This window comes from Ciconia boyciana, chromosome 8 (genome assembly GCF_034638445.1).
Source record: "Ciconia boyciana chromosome 8, ASM3463844v1, whole genome shotgun sequence".
In the NCBI taxonomy this organism is placed as follows: Eukaryota; Metazoa; Chordata; class Aves; order Ciconiiformes; family Ciconiidae; genus Ciconia; species Ciconia boyciana.
Window position 1 is genome coordinate 40,472,248 of NC_132941.1, and position 19,926 is coordinate 40,492,173.

Genomic DNA, 19,926 nt, shown 5'->3' on the forward strand with positions numbered 1-19,926 from the left:
AATGGGAGCTCTCCCATTCATTCAGAAATGTGGTTGAATGATCAAACTAAACCAATGATTATTATTAAGTAGAAGGAGACACATACAGAAGAATTGTCTTCAAAGAAACTGTAACATAGTGAAGTTTTGAGCTGGATGCAATGGGTATTGAAAAGGAAATAACTGCTGAAAATAACAACTAAGATTATGATCTTTTAATTCATATGACATTATGAAAATATGAATGGCTGATTCATGAGTTGTGGAAAGAATAACCTTAATACAGCTGAGCTGATTCTGCTGCACATTATGAAAAGAAATGCCAAGTTTTACTCTATGCTGCTGAAAGATAACCATTGTCTTTACTGTTTGGCCTGGTTTCGGCTGGGATAGCATTAGTTTTCTTCCTAGTAGCTGGTATAGTAGCTGGTATGTGTTTTGGATTTAGTATGAGAATAATGTTGATAGCACAGTGATGCTTTAGTTGTTGCTGAGTAATGTTTACACTAGTCAAGGACTTTTCAGCTTCCCATGCTTTGCCAGGGGCACAAGAAGCTGGGAGGGGGCACAGCCAATACAGTTGATCCAAACTGGCCAAAGGGCTATTCCATACCATATGGGTGACGCTCAGTATAGAAACTGGGGGGAGTTGGCCAGGGGCAGCGATCGCTGCTCAGGAATGGGCTGGGCATCGGTTGGTGGGTGGTGAGCGGTTGCATCACTTGTTTTTTTTTCTTGGGTTTTGTTCCTCTCTCTCTCTCTCGTTGTTTTCCTTTTCATTACAATATTATTATATTTATATTTATATTTATATTTATATTTATATTTATATTTATATTTATATTTATATGTATTTTATTTTATTTAAATTATTAAACTGTTCTTATCTCAACCCATGAGTTTTCTTACTTTTGCTCTTCAGATTCTCTCCCCTATCCCATGGCGGGGGAGGGTGAGCGAGCGGCTGTGCGGGGCTTACTTGCCGACCGGGGCTGAACCACAACAGTCCTTTTTGGCGCTCAATGTGGGGCAGATATCTGGGTGGTATTCTTAAATAGTTGTTTAAGTATTACCAAGTAAAATTACCAAAATAAAAAAAGGATAAAATTTGCTCATCAACTCACTCATAATTGAGCTGTACTTTTCCAGATCTAAACAGGATGCTTGAAAATGAAAAGGCTGACCTGAAGTCTCCACATTGTTTTGATGACAAAACACAGAAGATCCTCTGCATTTCTACAGTACGTATTTGTCAGGTGGAATTGAGTTCCAGAAAGTTTTTGGGCAAGCATAATCCCACCAGTCTTTTCCTTCTGCAGCTGATCCCCAGACTCTAGACTCTGTTTGAATAGAATTGCACAGGCATTGCAGTTGTACATAAGCTCATTTGTTCTGTTTCTGGTTTTAATTTTGCCTTACATGGAGGGTTTGGACATGTAACGTCATGTCTCTGGCTGAGTTGTTGGTCTGTGCAATGGGGATGGTTATTCTTCCTTATTCAGTTAATTATTTAGAAGGCTAGATGAAGCAGAACTACCTTTTCAGGTGCCACTTTTATTGCCACTAGTGAAAACAATGCTACCATATCAGGTTCATTTTAAACTCATTTTCAGTATATAAATGACTACAAACACTGCAGACAAATTAGAGCCTGTACCTTAACTGTTTATGAAAGACTCAGATACCACAATGACAAACATCATAGAAAACATTACAGTTGCAAACCTCTATTACTTTTCTCTGCTTCATCAGGTCCATCAAGTGCTATTTTCAAGGTAGCCACTTTATTAAGTAACCTTGTAAAAAGAAAAGGAGATGCAAAATAGAGCACCAAGTTCAATGAGACTGATCCTGATTAGGACATCCAAGTCCCATAATAATACAAACAGATAACATATCTAGATATACTATCTATAAACATATGTTTAATGCATCTTTCCAATCAAGATTCTAGAAAGAAATCCTCACCTATAATCTTGTGTATCAGGGATGTACACACTCAGAGAGAGGCCATAAGGGAAGTATGAAATGACTTTTTTTTTTTTTTAAATCTTCTTTTTTTAAAGGAAATCACTACAATTAGGTATGAAACAGCACCTTCCATGCCAGCAATTCACACTTCATGAGTTCACTTGGCCAAAAAAGTCTAGTGCTAGAAGAATGCCTGTTCAATCTGGAAAGGTTTCAGCTTTATATTGATAGGATACAGAATTGCTAAGGTTAATAGGAGCTTTTGAGGGGAAGGGAAGGGAAGAGAGAAGTAGGAGTCATTTTCTTGGGTAATTGTTCCATTCACAAAAACAGAGATAAGAAGCATGTGTAAGAACCCTAGGGATGAAGGATGGGTTAGTCATGACCCAGAAAGCATTTTAAGTCTTTTATAGGGGAAAAAATTGCCCCAGCTTTTGTTGAATTTGTAGTCAGGGGTTCCCGTGAGCCTGCTTCATTCTACCACTGTAAGCAGGATAGGAGGTATTCAAAAGCCATTTATTTCATATTGCATGGCTCTTCCTCTTGGGGTTATTCAACAGGACTTACAGTTCCCACCGCTGTCATAGTATCATAAAAGAGGCTATTTGCCCCACATCCTTTAATACAGGATTGCATTGTTTTTGATGACATATCAGCTTTGATGCATTCAACCAGTTCCTAAGTAAATGAAGGCTGTTTAGTGTGTCCTTGTTTTCATGTATTACAATATATTATTAATTTTACCTCCTGAAATAAAACCACCATTTCCTTGGATTAAATATGTAAAGAATGGGCAGGCCTGGAATTAAGTAAGTTTTTCTAGTGAACAGCCCTTCCTAAGAGTAGTAGATGCATGTTTCAATGTTTTATATGGCATGCTTAAATTATAATAGTTTTTAGACTACTTTTCACAGTCTGTATGATTTCGCCTTTGCAATTTCATGCTCATGGAAAATTGTAAAATGATATTTTTTGAGCTTTTTTGAGCCTTTTATTAAGCTGCTTTGTCTCCAGTTGGGGAAAAAAATATTTTCTATTATATGGATAGGAAGATTCCAGGGATTTATTTCAGGGCCTGTCATCAACCTGCTACCAAATTATATTATTATTATTATTATTCAGTATTGTCCTCCAATGATTCTGCAGTGCTCAGTTCATAAGCTAAAAAGACTGACTTAGACAAGACTTCATGCCAGAGATATTAAAGGAACTAATCTGTACACCTACCTCATTAGGAGGAATTGCTCAAGAACATGTTGTCCTTATATACAGATTGCCCCTGTAAGGCTGCCAATGTCAGCAAGACCTTGGGTGCATCTGTCATGCTAGCAACTGTAGACTTGATACATTTTCTTGTGTGTATTTGTGCACAAGTGCAAAAAATTTCTGAGCAATTTTGTTCCTGTGAGTTTACTCCCTTAGCTTCTTGGATCATATAAGAACAAGTATCTGGAATCCAGGCCAAAACACTTTTTAAAAACAGGTTAGATGGTAAAGTCTCTTTTCTCCTATCTACAGGAACCTTTTCTGATAATTGAGTTAATATTGAAAATCAATTTTTTGTCTGACTAAGATTTCAGCTCTTGCATGTATTGGATAAGTCAAAGAATAAATTCCTTTAAATAGATTAGCCAAGCAAAAAAGGATTTTGCAACTGTAAAAACAATAATTGTACAGATTGTCAGGGCCTGTTATTTTACTATCTTGGAATACAAATGTCTTTCACATACTTTGCTAGAAAGGCTTATTCAGGACAAGAGCGCTCTGTGGTACTGGTGGTTGCTTGCATTGAATTATTCACTGGTTCTCAAGGTAGTCAGTGACAGTTTTCTTCTCGCTACTGCTCTGCGTATCACTGCAGCAGGCTCAAACGCTCAATTTTGCACAAGCGTGATTCCACGTTAAGAGTGTTGACTCTGTCCAACAGATCTTGTGATCCTTCCTTTAATGGCTGCTATTGTCTTTTGCCACCTCCTATTTGTTTTTAATCTGCTTAATGTATGCCTTATCCTGCAGTGTTCCCAAAGCTAATAGTTTATGAGACATCTTGTTGTAGTAGGGCTACATGACTTGCATAAATCTACTAAAATGGTAGTCTATTGCATATTGCCTTCAAAATCTAATAAGCATTCAACTTTGTTCCTCAGCCAGCTGGCAGACCTTTGTGATACCATTCTGATTTTATGACGAAACACTGATGGAAATCAGTGATAACTAAAGCTAACTAAAAACTGAGATAACAAAACTGAATCAAAGGCCAAACAAAGGGTTATACAGTGTGACCCAGAAACATGCAGAAAATGAGTGTGATGGCACCCATGAGGATGACACTTTGGGATCCCAGTCTATTCTGCTGCATTTGTGTACATTCATGTTCATTCTGATCACATGCCAGAAAAGGCTTGAGCATTGACATTGTTTAACGTCAGTGTTTATGGTGGTATCTGGGGCTTGCATGAATGCGTTGCTGTGGACAAGACATGGAAGTTGAAATTATGAACCCAGACTCCAATGTCTCTGTTGGAGCTCTAGAAGTAATCTTTCAAAATGGAACCCATTCCTCCCACAGAAGATGCTCTCAACCAAGCCAACGTATGTACATCCTGCAAAGCTTACATTGTAAAATGTGTGAAAGGGAGAAGTCTTGTTCTTGAAAGAGGATAGACTAGTTGACCTAACAGATATTTTCCCTTCTAACTTCTGGATTTAATGAGAAAATGATAAATAATCTTTCCTAGCAATCCTATTTTTCAAATAGACATGCTGCTGCAGGAAGGAACCAGAGACTCTTCAAAAATAGAAAAGCTGAGAGCTTTGTGATCAATGATATCCAGCAAGTAATGCCTGGAATACTAAGTTCTCTTTTTCCAAAAGGTAATAGAAGAAAGCATAATGATAAATGGGAGGAAATGCATGCCCCACTTACAAATGTAAATTCCTCCAAACAGGGTATTTCAAAAGTGAGCCCTCAGGATGGCAGGCATATGTGCATTTTAATCAGAGTCGAATGGTTAATCACCGAACCTCGTTCTCAGATGTTAAAGGCCTCAACCCTGCATCCAGCTGCTGATGAGAGGCTGCCTCCCTAGCTAAGCTTGGGCATGGTGGGTATAACTTTTGAACCTGTCAATCAGAAGATTTCCAGCCAACCTAGTTCCCAACCCCAGACTGCTACGAGCGAGTACTCCTGTTAGGCTAAACCTTGCAGGTTTCACAGAGCCAGTTCTGCTATAGAATGTTGTCATTCATAATGACATTTCCTTGTGCTGAGTCAGCAAAGGTAGAGAGGAAATGTACCTTAATTTTGAATTTAAGAGTTACCTCATAGTTTTCGAAGTCACCAAACAACTCTTTTGGGGGTAAATAACAGCCGTCTTTTGTCCTTTTACTACCAAAGGGAAATTGATGTAATTAACGTCAGACAGTGAGATTGTGCTTTGCTGTGTAAGGGGAAGGTGATATTGGATTTGGCATTTGGTGAATGCAGTCTAAGTTTATCAGATGGTTAGCCAAACTGAATACCTCTACTGGCACCCTATTTTAGGACAGTGATACTATCAGCCTTGGGATTGAAAGCAAGAGCATTCCAGTTTTGCCATTGTGTTTAACATCGATCTGTAAACCAATGTGGTCTTGAGTTGGGAAAAAGGCATTGCCATGATATTAAGGAGATAAGGGCTCTTAGTTAGTGATACTGATTTAGTTTTGCCCTGCCACAAGATACCGTTTTTACAAACTTCTGGCATTCAGATGTATTCAAGGACAAGTCAACTTGTTTTAATGCACGTGGGGGAGGGAAGAAACTAGCGTCCCTAGTGGGAAGGAGTGAGCTATCTGAAAAAAAGTGATGTAATTAATTTCTGAATCCCCCTCCAAGACTGAACTGTTATACACCTGCAAAATTTTGTGCATCCAGAGATAGGCATAGTCCACTGACTCTCAGACTTAGCACTCTTCCTTTCCTTTTTTTCCCCTCACTCCATCTGTTCATATAGCACCTGTATTTCTATGCCTCACTGACTCTCCATCTGTTTCTATAATTTGTATCTTTCTCCTCTGCTCACAGCCCTTAAAATTTATAATAGAGGTAGGGAGACATTAGGAATGAGTGCCTCAACATGTTCATCCTACAAAGTCTTTACACTAATGCTTTCAGTTCCTGCCTGCTGCAGCATCTCTCAAGCCTGTTCCTGCTCCTCCAGGGCAGCTTTAGACTATTTCTAATAGCCCACCATGTGGTTCCAATAAGCAGCTAAATCTTATTTCACCCAGCTGTTGCTGCTGATGCAATTTGCACCTTTGCCCATGTACATTCTCTGTTAGAGAATATGATCCAGCAGCAGGATCGCTGTAGACCACTGTGACCTGGTTTCTAGCTGCCAGTGACCGACTGACTTGGCTCAGGGTATACTGACAAAGTAGATTTCCTTCTCAGCTGGATGTTACTAGGCCTGGAGAAAAAATACTTCCCTTTCTACGTTGATATTGGTCAATTACGAAGTTTATTCTCACCCCTCACCTTTCTTTCACAAAAGCCAAATTTAAAAAGAAAAAAAACCACCTGCCATTCAGAGTGTAATATAACGCTGGAAATTGATCCTGTAATATATTAAAACTGCAACACATTAAGTGCAGATTTAATTGCATTCATGTCTTTCATTAGAAAGACCCATAAAATACACCCATAAAATACAAGAAGAGAACCCATAAAATACACAAACACAGGCATATTAGAATTTAATATAGAGTGCAAATTCTTGTGCTTAATAGTCCAGTAATATCACTTAAGCTATATCAGTTAAACACATCACTCAAATAAAATGATACATTATCAACAAACTGGTACTTGCTTAACCTTGACTAGAGAAACCCTTGCGATTATACTTTGCAAACATTGTTGTTCACATAGGAAACCAGCAAAAGAATATGAAAAAGTAACCTGCTGTACAAACATAAAATCTCAGTGAAGTTTTTGTCTTTTCAGCCTGTCTTTCTTTGGACTATATTGTCTCATGCTTGTTTCTCTACTACTAAAGCTGCCACTAGCAGCTTTGTCTGCTCCTGGGTATTTTCTATTCCTCTCCTTGTTTCACCTACACTAATACAGCACAAAAGACTGCTCTCTGATGCATGTTTCTATAAATGCTATTAAAGTAACCCACACACTGGAGTTCTGCATTACGATACTCTAGGAGGAAAGACAACCTGCATAAATGGACAGTATTAGGGCCTTGAGAACCTTGGAACTCCAACTATATTTTAACACACATGATCTTAAATAAAGTCACAGCAACAGTTAATTATAGGGTGGCACTGTAAGTATCCTGGCCAGATGAAAAGTAGCTCGTGTTCCTATATCACGTATGATCTGGTATTATGACTATTTGGTTACAGCTGCTTTTGTGCCACTGCTGGGAAAGTTAAGGATTAGATAATTTTTTAAAGACTGACGCAGGATTCATGAAAACCACCAGAGCTGCAGATCGTAACGCCATTGTTGTAAGGGTGAAACTATGTTGGATCACAAGGCGGCTTTTTTCATAACTGAAAGTCACAGCCATTTTCTTATTGTAACCCCCCCGTCAATCAACTGATTATTAAAATGGAAAATCTTCAAGAGTTATTATTCCAAAGGACTGAGCCTCTCTGCCATTTTTAGTTTATCATAATGCAATTCAATCTGTCACTGAATGTCACTTTGCTCATATATACTTTGCTTGTAATGCTTTCAGTGTAACAAAATATAGTTGCTCCCACCATTTCTTAATCTTCTGCTGGTATTCAGGCCATTTTAAGAAGGTGACCTAGTATCATTCTCTCAGGCATTCAGTTAATCTGGTGCAAAGGAACTTTAAATAAGTAGCTGCCGTAGTCTGTTTTATTGGAGAAGACCCTCAGCTTTGTGGAAATACAAATCCCCATGCTGGATACCTGAGACATAACCTGGAAAGATATGTATATGTATATTATTAATAAGTCATGCTTTGAGCTTTTACAGTGCCTTTCATCTAAAGCTCTAAAAGCGCTGTAGAAATATTAACCCCCACAATACCCTTTGCACAGAAGTAAACATGAAACCCATGGAGTGCATGTGACTTGCTCAAGGTCACAGAGCCAAGGCTGCCTGTGCGTCTTGGCTTTAGGGCTTCTGCTCTAGTAACTAAGCTACAATCCCAAACCCTCAGAAAATAAGCAAAGAAATAAATAATTGTTTTCGGTGGTCTGGTAGACCTGGCTGGAAATGAGGTGTAGTTCAGAAGACTGCAAAATAACCTCACGCAGGTGTGTAAATTTGAAACTCACTTTAATTTCATGTGGAATTATAACAGTAATGAAATGAGATTGAACTCAAATGAATAATGAGCTCTAAATAGAGAAATGGTGTGATAATGTTTTCCATGGTTCAATTAGTCAGCCATCTGTAGTACTTTCTAGTAATAGTTACATTGCCTGGTTTAGAAGAGATTTAAACGCCTCTGTCTAGTTTTCAAGAACACGTACACATTATACAAGAGAGATTGGGCATCGTGAGGAAAATATAACAGGAAATGTGTGTGCATTGACCCACATCCAATGGATCTAAGTTTAATAGGAAGCCAGTCTGAATATTCAAACCGTTAACTGGAAAAAAAAAATAATCTGGATATAACTGAACCTGCACCTTGCATTTCCTTTGTAACCAGCTACTCGAAAAACTTGTCTCAGACTTGAATACCTTTTTGCCTTCAGTCTCTCTTTCCATCGTGGAGCCCCTGTTTGGATGTTGCCTGGTGTACTCCCACTCAGTAGGGCCAAGTCTAGAACTGTCTTCTCTCACATTGTAGAAGCATTGAAAAGCACTGACTCCTAACATACAGCTTATCCTCAGTATGAGTCATTTTATCCTCAGTATCTTGAGTTCATAAGGATCTCATCCTTCATCTAGGAAGGTTTAACAAGCTACAGAACTGGGATATTTTTATTATACTTAGACTGGGATGATAAGAAAAGATGTTTCTGTACTGCAGAAGTATCAGTCTAAGGTGAGAACCAGGTAACATGGGAGTTTTGAAGAAGTTGGAGCAAGCTGAAGAAGGTTAAGTAAAACTGATCTGATTGTCCAAAGATGAAATAGCTCTACCTTTAGTATTTCCTGAAAGCTGATATTAATCCAGAGAAGACTGGAGAGATGACATTCCATGTTTCAAAATGGCTAATACTGAATTTATTAGAGCCTGGAAGGCAGGAATTCTTTCACGAAAGGGAAGGTAAACCACTGAAGAAGGTTGGCCATATGCTTTAGTTGGTCTTAGAAAGCAGTTACTGTACCATCCGGGTAAGAAGGCAGTGGAAACCCTCTTTTTTAAAAAGAAAGTTTAACATAATCTAGGTTATGTCTTTCATTTTATTGATAGTGATAAAAAGCCGGTTAAATCTATTACTTTGTGATTCTTGCAATGCACACAGAAGTGTGTTGCATTGACACATTAATCAGGATTTAAACACACCCTAATTAGTTGACAGGGCATGTCATTGAAAGGGCACTAACCTGATGCACAATGACTGAAGTATTGTCTAAATACTGTCTATTAAAACAGTATTTATTTTTATTAATGTTAACCTGCCCTTGACAAACATTCATTGTCCTATTGCTCTGTTGCAGTTAGTAAATAATTTGCTCATGATTACCTGTCTCTAGCTGAATCTTTCCCCAAACAAAAAAGAAAGTGGTTTATGAACTTTTTTTTTATGCAAGGAAGGTGAGTTTCCCTCTAGGAAAGCAAGTTAGTAGTGAGCCTGTTTTGTCTATGGGAGTGAGTATAAGCATCCCTGAAATTCTAATTTAATTTTTCTTATTTTAAATTTGAATGAATATCACACTGCTGGAGCTCGTCCAGGACCACACTCAGACCACTGAAGTACTGATGTTTCTATATTATAGAATCTCAATATGGCTGTAGGGTTCTCTAGCACTTAAAATGTTGTCTTTTTCATTGTGCGTGATAAACGCCTTACACATCTTTGCATTTCACCTGTCTTGATCCTAAGAGACATAGACGCTTATAGAGCTTCATCAGTTTATAGACCTTAAAAAGTTCTAGGCTACCCGTTTCTTCATACAAAAAGAAAACACTTGAAATATGACATTGTGGAAATTCAGAGGGGAAAAAAAAGTCTTGATTACAAGCTTAGTAAATGTTGATAATACTAAGTAATACTTTGAAACATGCATTTAGCAATAGCCATAATTTATAAAAAACAGATCATGTTCAACTACCATAAAACTTGCAAAAAACCCCCTATGTAAAAATTAAAAGTACTTTAACTACTACAGTTGTCAATAGGCTATATATATTTTTTTCTCACATACTAAGGTTAGGTGAGCAATAATGTATTATCACATGTATAGCAGTGAACTTCCTTCTAGTAAAGGAGACACTGGGAAAACCTGTTATGTGAGATAAGGTAATATAATACACAAGAGTTTATTGTCAGAGACTTTGAATGAGACTTGACTGGGATGGTGACTAGGTGGAAGGCTTGTGATTAATATGTCTCACATTTAAATACAATTTAGTATTCCATTGCCTAAAACTGCATGTTAACTAATAATTAAAAATTATCTGCAGGATATCCACCTGTGAACATTTATGAAAATAGATGCTTTATTATGCTTTTCCCCAAAGATATTGCTACACTGATTACAAATTAGCCTGTGCCTAACTATTATTAGATATGCACATGTCAATTATTATTAGATATCCACATGTATCTTTCATTGATGCAGCTACAGAGTTGTATTCAAAGGCAAAACTGCACCCACTGCATAAGACACAAACAATCCATGCCTCTTCCCAAATAACTTATCTAAGTTCTGACCATAGGTTGAATTACAATTAGCTTATGTCAGGAAACAGAAATTAACATCTGCCCGCAGATCAGATTAAATTAAAGCCATGAATATGAGTAGATGCAGCACATGAGACTATTCAATTAATAAAGCTTCATTCCACCATCATTATATTGCCCAGAGGCTGCAGCTGAAGATCATAACTGGAGTTTCATTTTGTTGGTTGCCATTAAATATCCCAACATTCCACTGAATTTATCATAGGAAAAAAAAAATTATACGCTCTGTTGGAAAATACTGCCTTTTTAAGGCAGCCATTCATTGTGGCCTTGACTTCAATTAGTTTGAATTCAGCCTGAGGGTATTTTGTTTTATAGCCTGCTGCAGGCTTAGTACTGCATACAAGACTGCTGCATTAGCAGAGCCCCGGACATTTGACACATATCTGTGGCTACGGGTATATATTTGATCCTTAGCAGCAGCATTGACTTGTGAGAGGACATATTTGGATCTATCAGTGAGAAAACAGAATATTATGTCTTTAGGATAGTATTCCAGAGGTTCATCTTTTATCAGGAATACAAAAAATAGCGTCAGTTAATCACTGATCCTTCCAAAATTGTGACTAAGTTGGGTATTATTATTTCATTATTTTGTTAATTGAAGACCATATAGTTCCAAATAGGAAAGGGAATCCTAAAGCTATATTCATTCTGGAATTAAAGGTCACCTTTATATTGCACACTAGCAAATACAACCTCAGTAAGATATAAGTGCTAATGAAGTCAGCAAGCAATTAAGGACATGACTCCTACACAACCTCTTCAGCTTACTAGTCACTTAATCATACAAGGTGCTGAGCCTTGTCACCCTGGACCTAAAACACATGCTTAATTTTAAACATGTGACTCGCTTACAGGATTCTGTGAGATTACTTGTACACAACATTAGACACCTGTTTAAATGCTTCGCTGGATCAAAGCAGGAATGCTCAGCATTTTGCAGGATTGCATGTTAACTGGATTTTATCTCTTTCTCCTATTGGAAAAACTCTTTGGTGGATATGCGCCTACGTAATGGAATGAGAAAGAGTGTCTTCTGATTAAGTTGAGATTCAGCTTTTCAAACCTTACTATATGGGCTGATGTTTGATAATGAAACTGGTCCTGATTTATTTCTGTTCTAATTTATTTGCAGTTGCAAATTTCCAGTTCTCAGCTATTCAGTTCCAGACAGGCATGAGAGACAAGAAAGCAAAGCAGATCATTGCAACTACTGCTCTTCCTGAAATTATGTTGAGGTTATTGTCAAAAATAACCACCAAGTTCCTAAATGTGAATAAATCCCGGGGAGAACAAAGTGTAAGTGTCACAATAAGCTGCAAATAAATGGAGTTGCTGCTTGCAAACATATGGTCCCCCCTTTATGGTTTTAGTGTGCCTGATGTCTGATTTTTCAGCGTTAAGCAGATTTACACCTAGTGGACATTAGATTAGGTAGTGTTCAGAGCTGTTTTTCTCAGTGGCTGGTTACAGTACATCTTCACATTTTTCTTTGTTTTTCAAAATTAGCTGACTTTTATGAAAATTGCCATTGGCCTAATTGGAGTAGAGCAGCAGTACAGTCCTGCTACTATTACTTTGCTCCCCAAGTAATTTTTTTAAATTGCACACCACAGACTTTGGAGCCCTCCAGTATATTAAGGCTGGCAGCTGGTTTCAGGAATGACTGGCAGTGTTTGCGCTGTAGGGGCTCCGACTCTGACAGCAGCGTCTCTCTGCAAGTGCCACATGGCAAAGTTGGCCGCTGGACTTAAAAGAGAATTGCCCGATGCAAACAGGCATCTTTAGATGTATCATATTTTACAATGAAACTTCTTTTCCCTCCCTTCCCTTTTAGTCATGTCTTAGAAGGGTCTAGAGTCAAAGCCAAACGGTTCCTAGAAGCAATTAAATAAAACTACCTGGCCTACGCATTTCCAGTATGCAAGATATCAAGTAAAATGAGTGGAAAAATATTAAAAGATGAGACAATAACCATTTAGTCCTCCAAATTAATTACATTTAAAAACATTAGTATTGGTCTTTGCGATCACTATGGCAATACCTGAGTAGTTCTGGAATGCTTTGTTTGTAGCTAGCAGTCATAGCCGCAGTGGGAACACCACTGTTAGAAACTGCCCAAAGGTGTGGGAGACACATTCACACTGCTTTGTGTTTTCATGATGGTGGCACATAGAGGACTTAAATATTTGCTGTACTACTATAATATTTGCTGTATTACTCCATTAGAAGTTTCTGGGTCTATCTGGAAGGACCAAAGGATGTCAATATTTATACAAAGAACTGGAGAGCTGCTTCCACAAAACAAAGCTGCAAAGTGGTGCAGAAGGAAGTCCTGGCATTGCACCGGTATCTTTGCAGGATGATGGCGCTGTCCTGGTTCGATACAACCCAACAAAATCAACACAAAGCAAAGTTAGAGAATTTTTTACCCTGCTTCTGTGGTGGCTCTTTGCGCACCACTTCACGTAACTTACTTCTCTGTTGGTCTTTCATTATCATTCAGTACAGGGTGAAAGGTTTGCTGCTTCTCTCTATGGTTTGGATGGACATCAAGGCCCACTCAGAAAAAGGGGAACTAATGGTTTAAGAGAGACATTTTAGAGGTCTTTTTCTTTATTTGATTTGTTTTGGGTATTGTTTTGATGCATTGTTCAACTGCTATTTCTGTATCTCCTTTGTTAGCCTACCTGTGTTAGAACAGTGGTTGCTACTATTCTGCCTTCAGAATATCCCCTGATATCTTCCTGCTTCTTGCCTGTGGTAAAACCCCTGACTGGAAGGAAAAATCATTAGTACAAACAGTAATAAACAGGCTCTGATTCGCAGAAGTCAAGAGTGCTTTTAAGTGTGTGGATTGCTATTTATTAAATGCACTTGCAGACCTCAGAGGACATAATATGGCTTAATTAATATCACTCCTGAAGTCATCATTTCTGCTGTCACCTTTTTTCAGATGCTAGCTATCTCTTCTTAACATTCCATTAATGCATAACCCATACTCATTTTCCAATAAGAAGTGGTCCTACTGGCAAGAAAGATCACATCTAACCAAATACTGTGTGATTCAGGACATTTGGTAAGAGGAAAATGAGGACAAGGAAGTACGCTTAGGTCTAACTATTAAACAAAATACAGGGATATCCAAGAATCGCCTTATAAAAAACAAAGTCCAAGAAAAATACTCTATGTTTGCCATACTAATTTGTATTAAATTTCTATTCATATTGTATGGATTAACAAGAAGAAGGGATTTTCTTTAATATTTTATTTGGCTGGATTGAGTGCAAAGGTTCCAGTACTCTGGAGATGATCACTCTGAATGACTGAGTGACCCATTAAAGCATTCTGCTGAGATATGTCTTTGTCCTGCCAGCTGGAGGATTTTGCCAGGGTTAAGTGCCAAAATAGATCTCGATACGAAAGTTTTAACTAATTCAAGGAAATCGTTACGTAACCTCGCTGCCAAGAATAGTGTTCACGTATACTGTTACAGAGAGATGTGATGAAGCTGAATGTATTCATATTTGCAAAGTGCTTTGATAAGAAGGTGTTATAGAGTGCAATATATTATCGTGCTAAATATGTACTTCAGTCTTTGAACCCAGATTGGGTAGATGCAAAATAAGCTAAACAGGATTTTCAATTAATATGCCCTGAAATAGTTTGACTAAATTCTATGAAAAGAACAAATGCTAAAGATAATAATTTGTCATATGCAAATATATAGTTATATGCAGCCAGGCAAGTTTTGCATGCTTATTAGTATCAACTCTTGCAAATATTTCCTCTTTAGAGTCTTTAAGACAAGGACAGCAGATCCATGCTTACATGTGTTCTACATCAGCACGGGATCTTTCTCAGGGTCTCAGAGAGCAAACATTTTGCATTAAAACAAAAAATCTCTCTGAATTATTTAATGATACAATTTTGTTTCCTATACCTGTCTAATCACTACAAATGTATTATTTTCCACTCTTCTCCCAGGACAAAGTAGTAATAGTGAGGAATAGTATTAAAGCAAGGCTCAGAGTTAATTATGCAAGACATCTGTGATTGTATGTGAAGTCTGGTTGATATTGTGTCTCCATCATTTGAAGTCAAGACGAAATGCCCCACTGACCTCAGGAATACAGATCTAGCCCCTTGTCTAGTAAACAATTTTTATTATTATTTTATTGTACTTCCATGTGTAAGTTCTTGCTCTCCCACAGCTACTGACATTACATAAAAGCCAACAGCATGTTCTAAGGGGAAAACAAAAATGTAAAGGAGGAGACTGTTGGTCACAAATAGTATGTATTTATGCTGGTTAAACTAGCACATAAGGTGACAACAGCGCATCCTATAAGGGATTGTTCACGTAGCAACCTGCAGCCTGGTGTTGCTGAGAGCAAATACATACCTGATTGTTAGAACTTTGACTTTTTTACCTTGGAAAAGTATTTACCTTTAGAGAACCTTAAGCTGCTCGTTCAACATTTACTCTGTACTTTTAATCAAATGGTAAGGTTTTATATATAACCATTAAACAAACAAGTTGTGGCAAACAAGTTTCTGGTACATTGGCATATAAAGGCTTTTAGCCTTTTAAAAATATAATTTCCCTCAAGATAATAACATGCAATTGTTTTCTATCATTTCCCCAGACTCAGTTAGACCAAATGCCTTTTGGCAAAACTGGGGAGTACATGCTTATTCTCTCACATTTCATTTCTTAAGAAAAAAAATATTCTTTGTATAATGTAGTCATCGTTTAGAGAACATATAAATCTTACACTATTACTCCATTCATATGTTTTTTTAAACTGTCATGCCAAATTAATCCCTGGTGCAATATTGTGTCACCAGTGAAGCTGTGCCACTTACTTGCTTGGACTCTTTAGTTTTAATTGAAAGATTTATCATTCCAAAGAGTTTCTCTGTCTTCACTACTTAGTACATGGACCCTTGGAAATCCTGACTGTTTTGCTGTTATTGTCTCCTTTATTTATGTCGTGTATGTTTCCTTCTTTTTTTAATAATCGTTTTCTTTATTGGAATGTGCAGAAGGTTTTCTCATATAAGCAAAATAAAAAACCCACTGTGATTTATACTTGACTCATACAGGTACAGTTATGCAACTTTCTTTAGCTTTGTTGTGTTTATTGCACTTAATTAAATAATTTGTTATTGATAATGAGCAATTTTGCAGGTAAATTGTATCTGATTAAATGCAATAGCTCATTCTTCCTTACTTGTATATTTAATTGCTAAAACCAAGATTGTCCTGTGTGTTGAGAGCATTGCTGAACGGAGGTTGTTTTTAATTGCAAAGATCCAGGTTTGATGAATATTTTAAATGCTTTGTCTGTGATACCGTACACAGAATATCCACAAGAGGGACCTGTTTTACATAAAGAGGAGTCATTTCCTTGCTGCTAAAATACTGCTTTCTGGGACCAAACCCTCCGGATTTCTGTTGAACTGGCATGACTGTGTCCTGGCCTATGCTATATGGTAGCAACAGGAAAAACACAGGTAAACACAGTGTTCGTTATGTTCTGTAAATATTATTCAGTTAAATTAGAAAATTTTGAGCTCTTGTGTTGAAATATTAAGTAGAAAACTATTCTGAAAACTAATCCGCCTAAGTTTTGTGTTTGCTTGGAATAGATCTCTCCAGGAAAGAGAGCTGGAAAACCTTGTTTGGTCTGAAGGCAACATGAAATGCAGTTGTTGCCACAGTAAATGAAGCATGCAGCTCCGGTGTGCTTTTTCCAACACCACTTTATAAAACCTGTACTAGAAAGCAGGCCTTTCCTTCTCCATAAAGGAGCAAGCTCAAATGGTGCTTGAGTGATACTCATTCAAGTATTATTTGTATCTCTATCTACGAATTGGTGAACAAAATACAAAGTTACCTACTTTATATATGCTTTGTCTTTAGCAGATAATTCCTATTACGCAAACTTTTCACTGGTAATGTAAGTCTCACCAGTTGGTATCAATGAGTGTACCTTTGTATGCGAGTTTCAGCATAAATATTTGTAGAACTGAGACCTATTTGTATAAATAAGAGGAGTTCTGTTTATACAGATAACGGGAAAGGTTTTCCCCTGGGTATATAGCATGAAATTTATAATCTGAACTCCTAATGTATGTGTTGGTTGGTTTATGAATAGTTTTTGAGTAGCAGAACTTAAAATCAACTTTTACAAGTGATCACAATAAATGTCCTATCCCTGTCCAAATCTGTGTGTAAATGTTGTGTAAATACATTCAGAGCAAATTATGTTATAGTACAGTCTATATACTTTAGTGCACTTGGTTTGCTTTAGTCTGAATTTTTCTTTGTGACCATCCTTTGTATTTGTGGGTACAGTATTATGCGGATGCTATTTTAGAAGTGCCTAATGGTCCTGTTTGCATGTGGAGGGCTCATGAAACCAATGTCTGCAGCACTCAGTTGCAACAGTACCCAGGGTCAAATAAATACTTTTTAACTCATACCTTCTGAATGTATGAAGTGAGAAAACTAGGACTTTCAGACTGCAGCCTCTCTGTCAAACCTTCTGGGCCCTCTCAAACAACAGCAAGAGAAGATGTATGCCATATCCATGGCTTCAGAGACCCAGCCCTTGTTATCTACCAGACCAGAATACAGAAGAAACTCCACCGTGCAAAAGCCTTCCCTGGGATATGCTGTGCTACTGCTGTTCATTGCCCAGGTCTTTCAAGGTGCAAAGGGCTCGTGGTTTCCATTAGCTGTAAGAGCATCTGTAAGCACCTGGCAGTTCTGAAGATCAGGCATGGAGTGGCTGTGTTATGATGCTCCTGCCCTTGTTCCACTCCTGGTGCTTGCTGATGGATAAAAGGATGCAGCTGTGAAAAGGGTACTCCTTGAACACCAACCCAGAAATGCAGAGCAAATGACCATCAGGACCAGGTTCTGAGCCCAGGTCCTGAGGTGTGCGATCCTGTCACGACAGCACGTTGTGGCCCAGGTGGCTTTCTAGCTGTGGGGAGGGTTGGTAATGAAAGACACGGGAGGGGGTAGCAGCTGTGGCAGCGCAGTCTGGGGTTGCATGTGGCAGCTGTGACATGCAGTTTCTTTTCAACCTGACTTGTTTTCTGCATCTGGAAATCCTCCACTTAATTTCCTCTTGCAACAGCCTCCTGGGAATGGGCTGCTTCAGGTGCACTATGTAACTATCAGTTTTCCTCTGGGATACAGTAATGTAGTATTTTCTCACTTGTACATACCTCCGTGTTATTGTCTAATGCTTTCTCTATTCAGAGGCCTCTATTAATCCCTTCTTGAAAAATGAAGCCCTCTCTTGAAGGAAGAGACTGGAGGAACAGACTGGAGTGAGACATCATGATAAACTCACGAAGTTAGGCAAATGGTGGTGTTATTGCACAAAAAAGTGGAGGTGAGAGGGTTAGAGAGCCCCATAAAAAGCTTTGAGAACTCATAAAACCTCATTACCATCACTTGAGTCGAAAACAAAAATAAACAAACCCATGGCAGATGCAGAAACAGGAACTACTACTAGCAAAGGTTAAGAGATTACTATTTCATAATGGTGGCTCTGTCCTTGTGCAGTGACTAGATCTGATGGGGACATGTCGCGCACATAGGCTGTTGTATTTTACCCTTGGAAAGATGTCAAGAGGATCTGCATAATACTTTGTGCAGACAACCAGGTGAGCACACCATGTGCCAAAGAGAGATTTTAATTTATATATAAATAAATATATAAATTCCTCTGCTTTTCAATAGGAATCTGAAAAAAAAAAAAAAGGGGGGGCAGGAGACAACTATGCAGATTTCCTTGCTGGATTTTTTCCCCTTCTAGTGTGTTAAACTGTACTGCCACTTATATTTGTAAGGGTTAATTTCAGGAACGTTCTTGGGACGTGCAGCAATTTACAGTGCGTTTGCAGCATTTCCCCGCGTCAATTAAAGACAAACCAAGAGCGCCTTCGGCGGAAAGACCCACGCCACGGCTCCCCGATATTTCTGTCGCGCTCCCTCACCGCGTTTCCAAACCAGCACCCCCCCGCCCGCATCCCCGGGCACCTGCTGCTGCAACTCAACCGCCTCCCGCGAGCCCCGAGCGCGCCCCCTCCCTCCCCTCTGCCCCTCTCCCTCCCTCCTTCCCTCCCTCCCCTCTCCCTCCCTCCCTCCCCTCTGCCCCCCATCCGCCAGCCCCAGCCCGGCCGCCCCCGAAGGCGTCTTGGCAGCCGGGCTGCGCAGGGGCCGCGCTCGCCATGTCGCGCTCGGCGGCCGGGGAGGGATGGGGAAGATGGGCACCGGGGGGAACCGGCGGGGCTGCGGGGGCCGGGGCCGTGACAGCGCCGTGCGTTAGCCGCTGCGTCATGACATCCGCCAAACCAGCCCCGCGCACGGCCGCGCGCGCGGGGGCCGCTGCCGCCTGCCCCCGCCCCACCGCGGCTGCGGAGAGCGCTGCGCGGCGGCGGCGGCGGCGATGGACCCGCCCGGCCCGGCAGGACTTGTTGGACCGGCAGCTCCCCGGCGCGGCCGGGCACCGCCTCGCCGCCACCTGTGAAGCGCCTCGGCGCCCCCCCGCCGTCCTCCGGAGCGGTCGCCCGGGGCCTCGGCGGCCCCGCGAGCGGAACCGAGCGGCCGCGGGGCGGGGAGCGCGGCGGCGCCGCACGGCGCTGCCCATGGGGGGCCGGGAGCCCGCCTGAGCCGGCGCCCCCACCCCCGGCGGCGGCGGCGGCGGCAGCGCGGCGTCCCGGGCCGGCCCGGCACCCCCTCCCCGCGGGGCCCTTCATGCGCCCCGGGCAGGGCCGCGGCTGCGGGCGCGGGGCCGTCGCGTCCCCCGGCGGCAGATAGGGAGGGGCGGGGAGCCGGCGGCAGCGGCGCCTCTGCGCGTGTGGGAGCAACAGCCTGAGCGACAGCCTGGGCCCTGGAGGGAGCTCCTGAAGGATGGGCGAGGAGGCGGCGGCAGCAGCGGCAGCGCACGCACAGACGGGCCAGCGGAGGATGAATTAGGAGCCACAGGAGGCTGCTGCCGGCACCGAGGGGGGAAGAGGAGAGGAAGGGGCTGGACTTGGAAGAGGAGGAGGAGGAGG

At 40.3% G+C, this 19,926-nt stretch overlaps 1 protein-coding gene and 1 long non-coding RNA gene across 2 annotated transcripts in view; one reads left to right on the plus strand and one right to left on the minus strand.

The window, feature by feature from the left end:
- The window catches only part of LOC140656069 (uncharacterized), a 45,742-nt gene that overhangs the window by 25,634 nt on the left and 182 nt on the right, over nucleotides 1-19,926 (minus strand). The window lies entirely within an intron of this gene.
- Nucleotides 19,187-19,926, plus strand: part of KCNMA1 (potassium calcium-activated channel subfamily M alpha 1) — a 526,598-nt gene continuing 525,858 nt past the window's right edge. The window contains exon 1 of the mRNA XM_072871308.1: nucleotides 19,187-19,926. The gene's annotated coding sequence lies outside the window, so the exon portion shown is untranslated.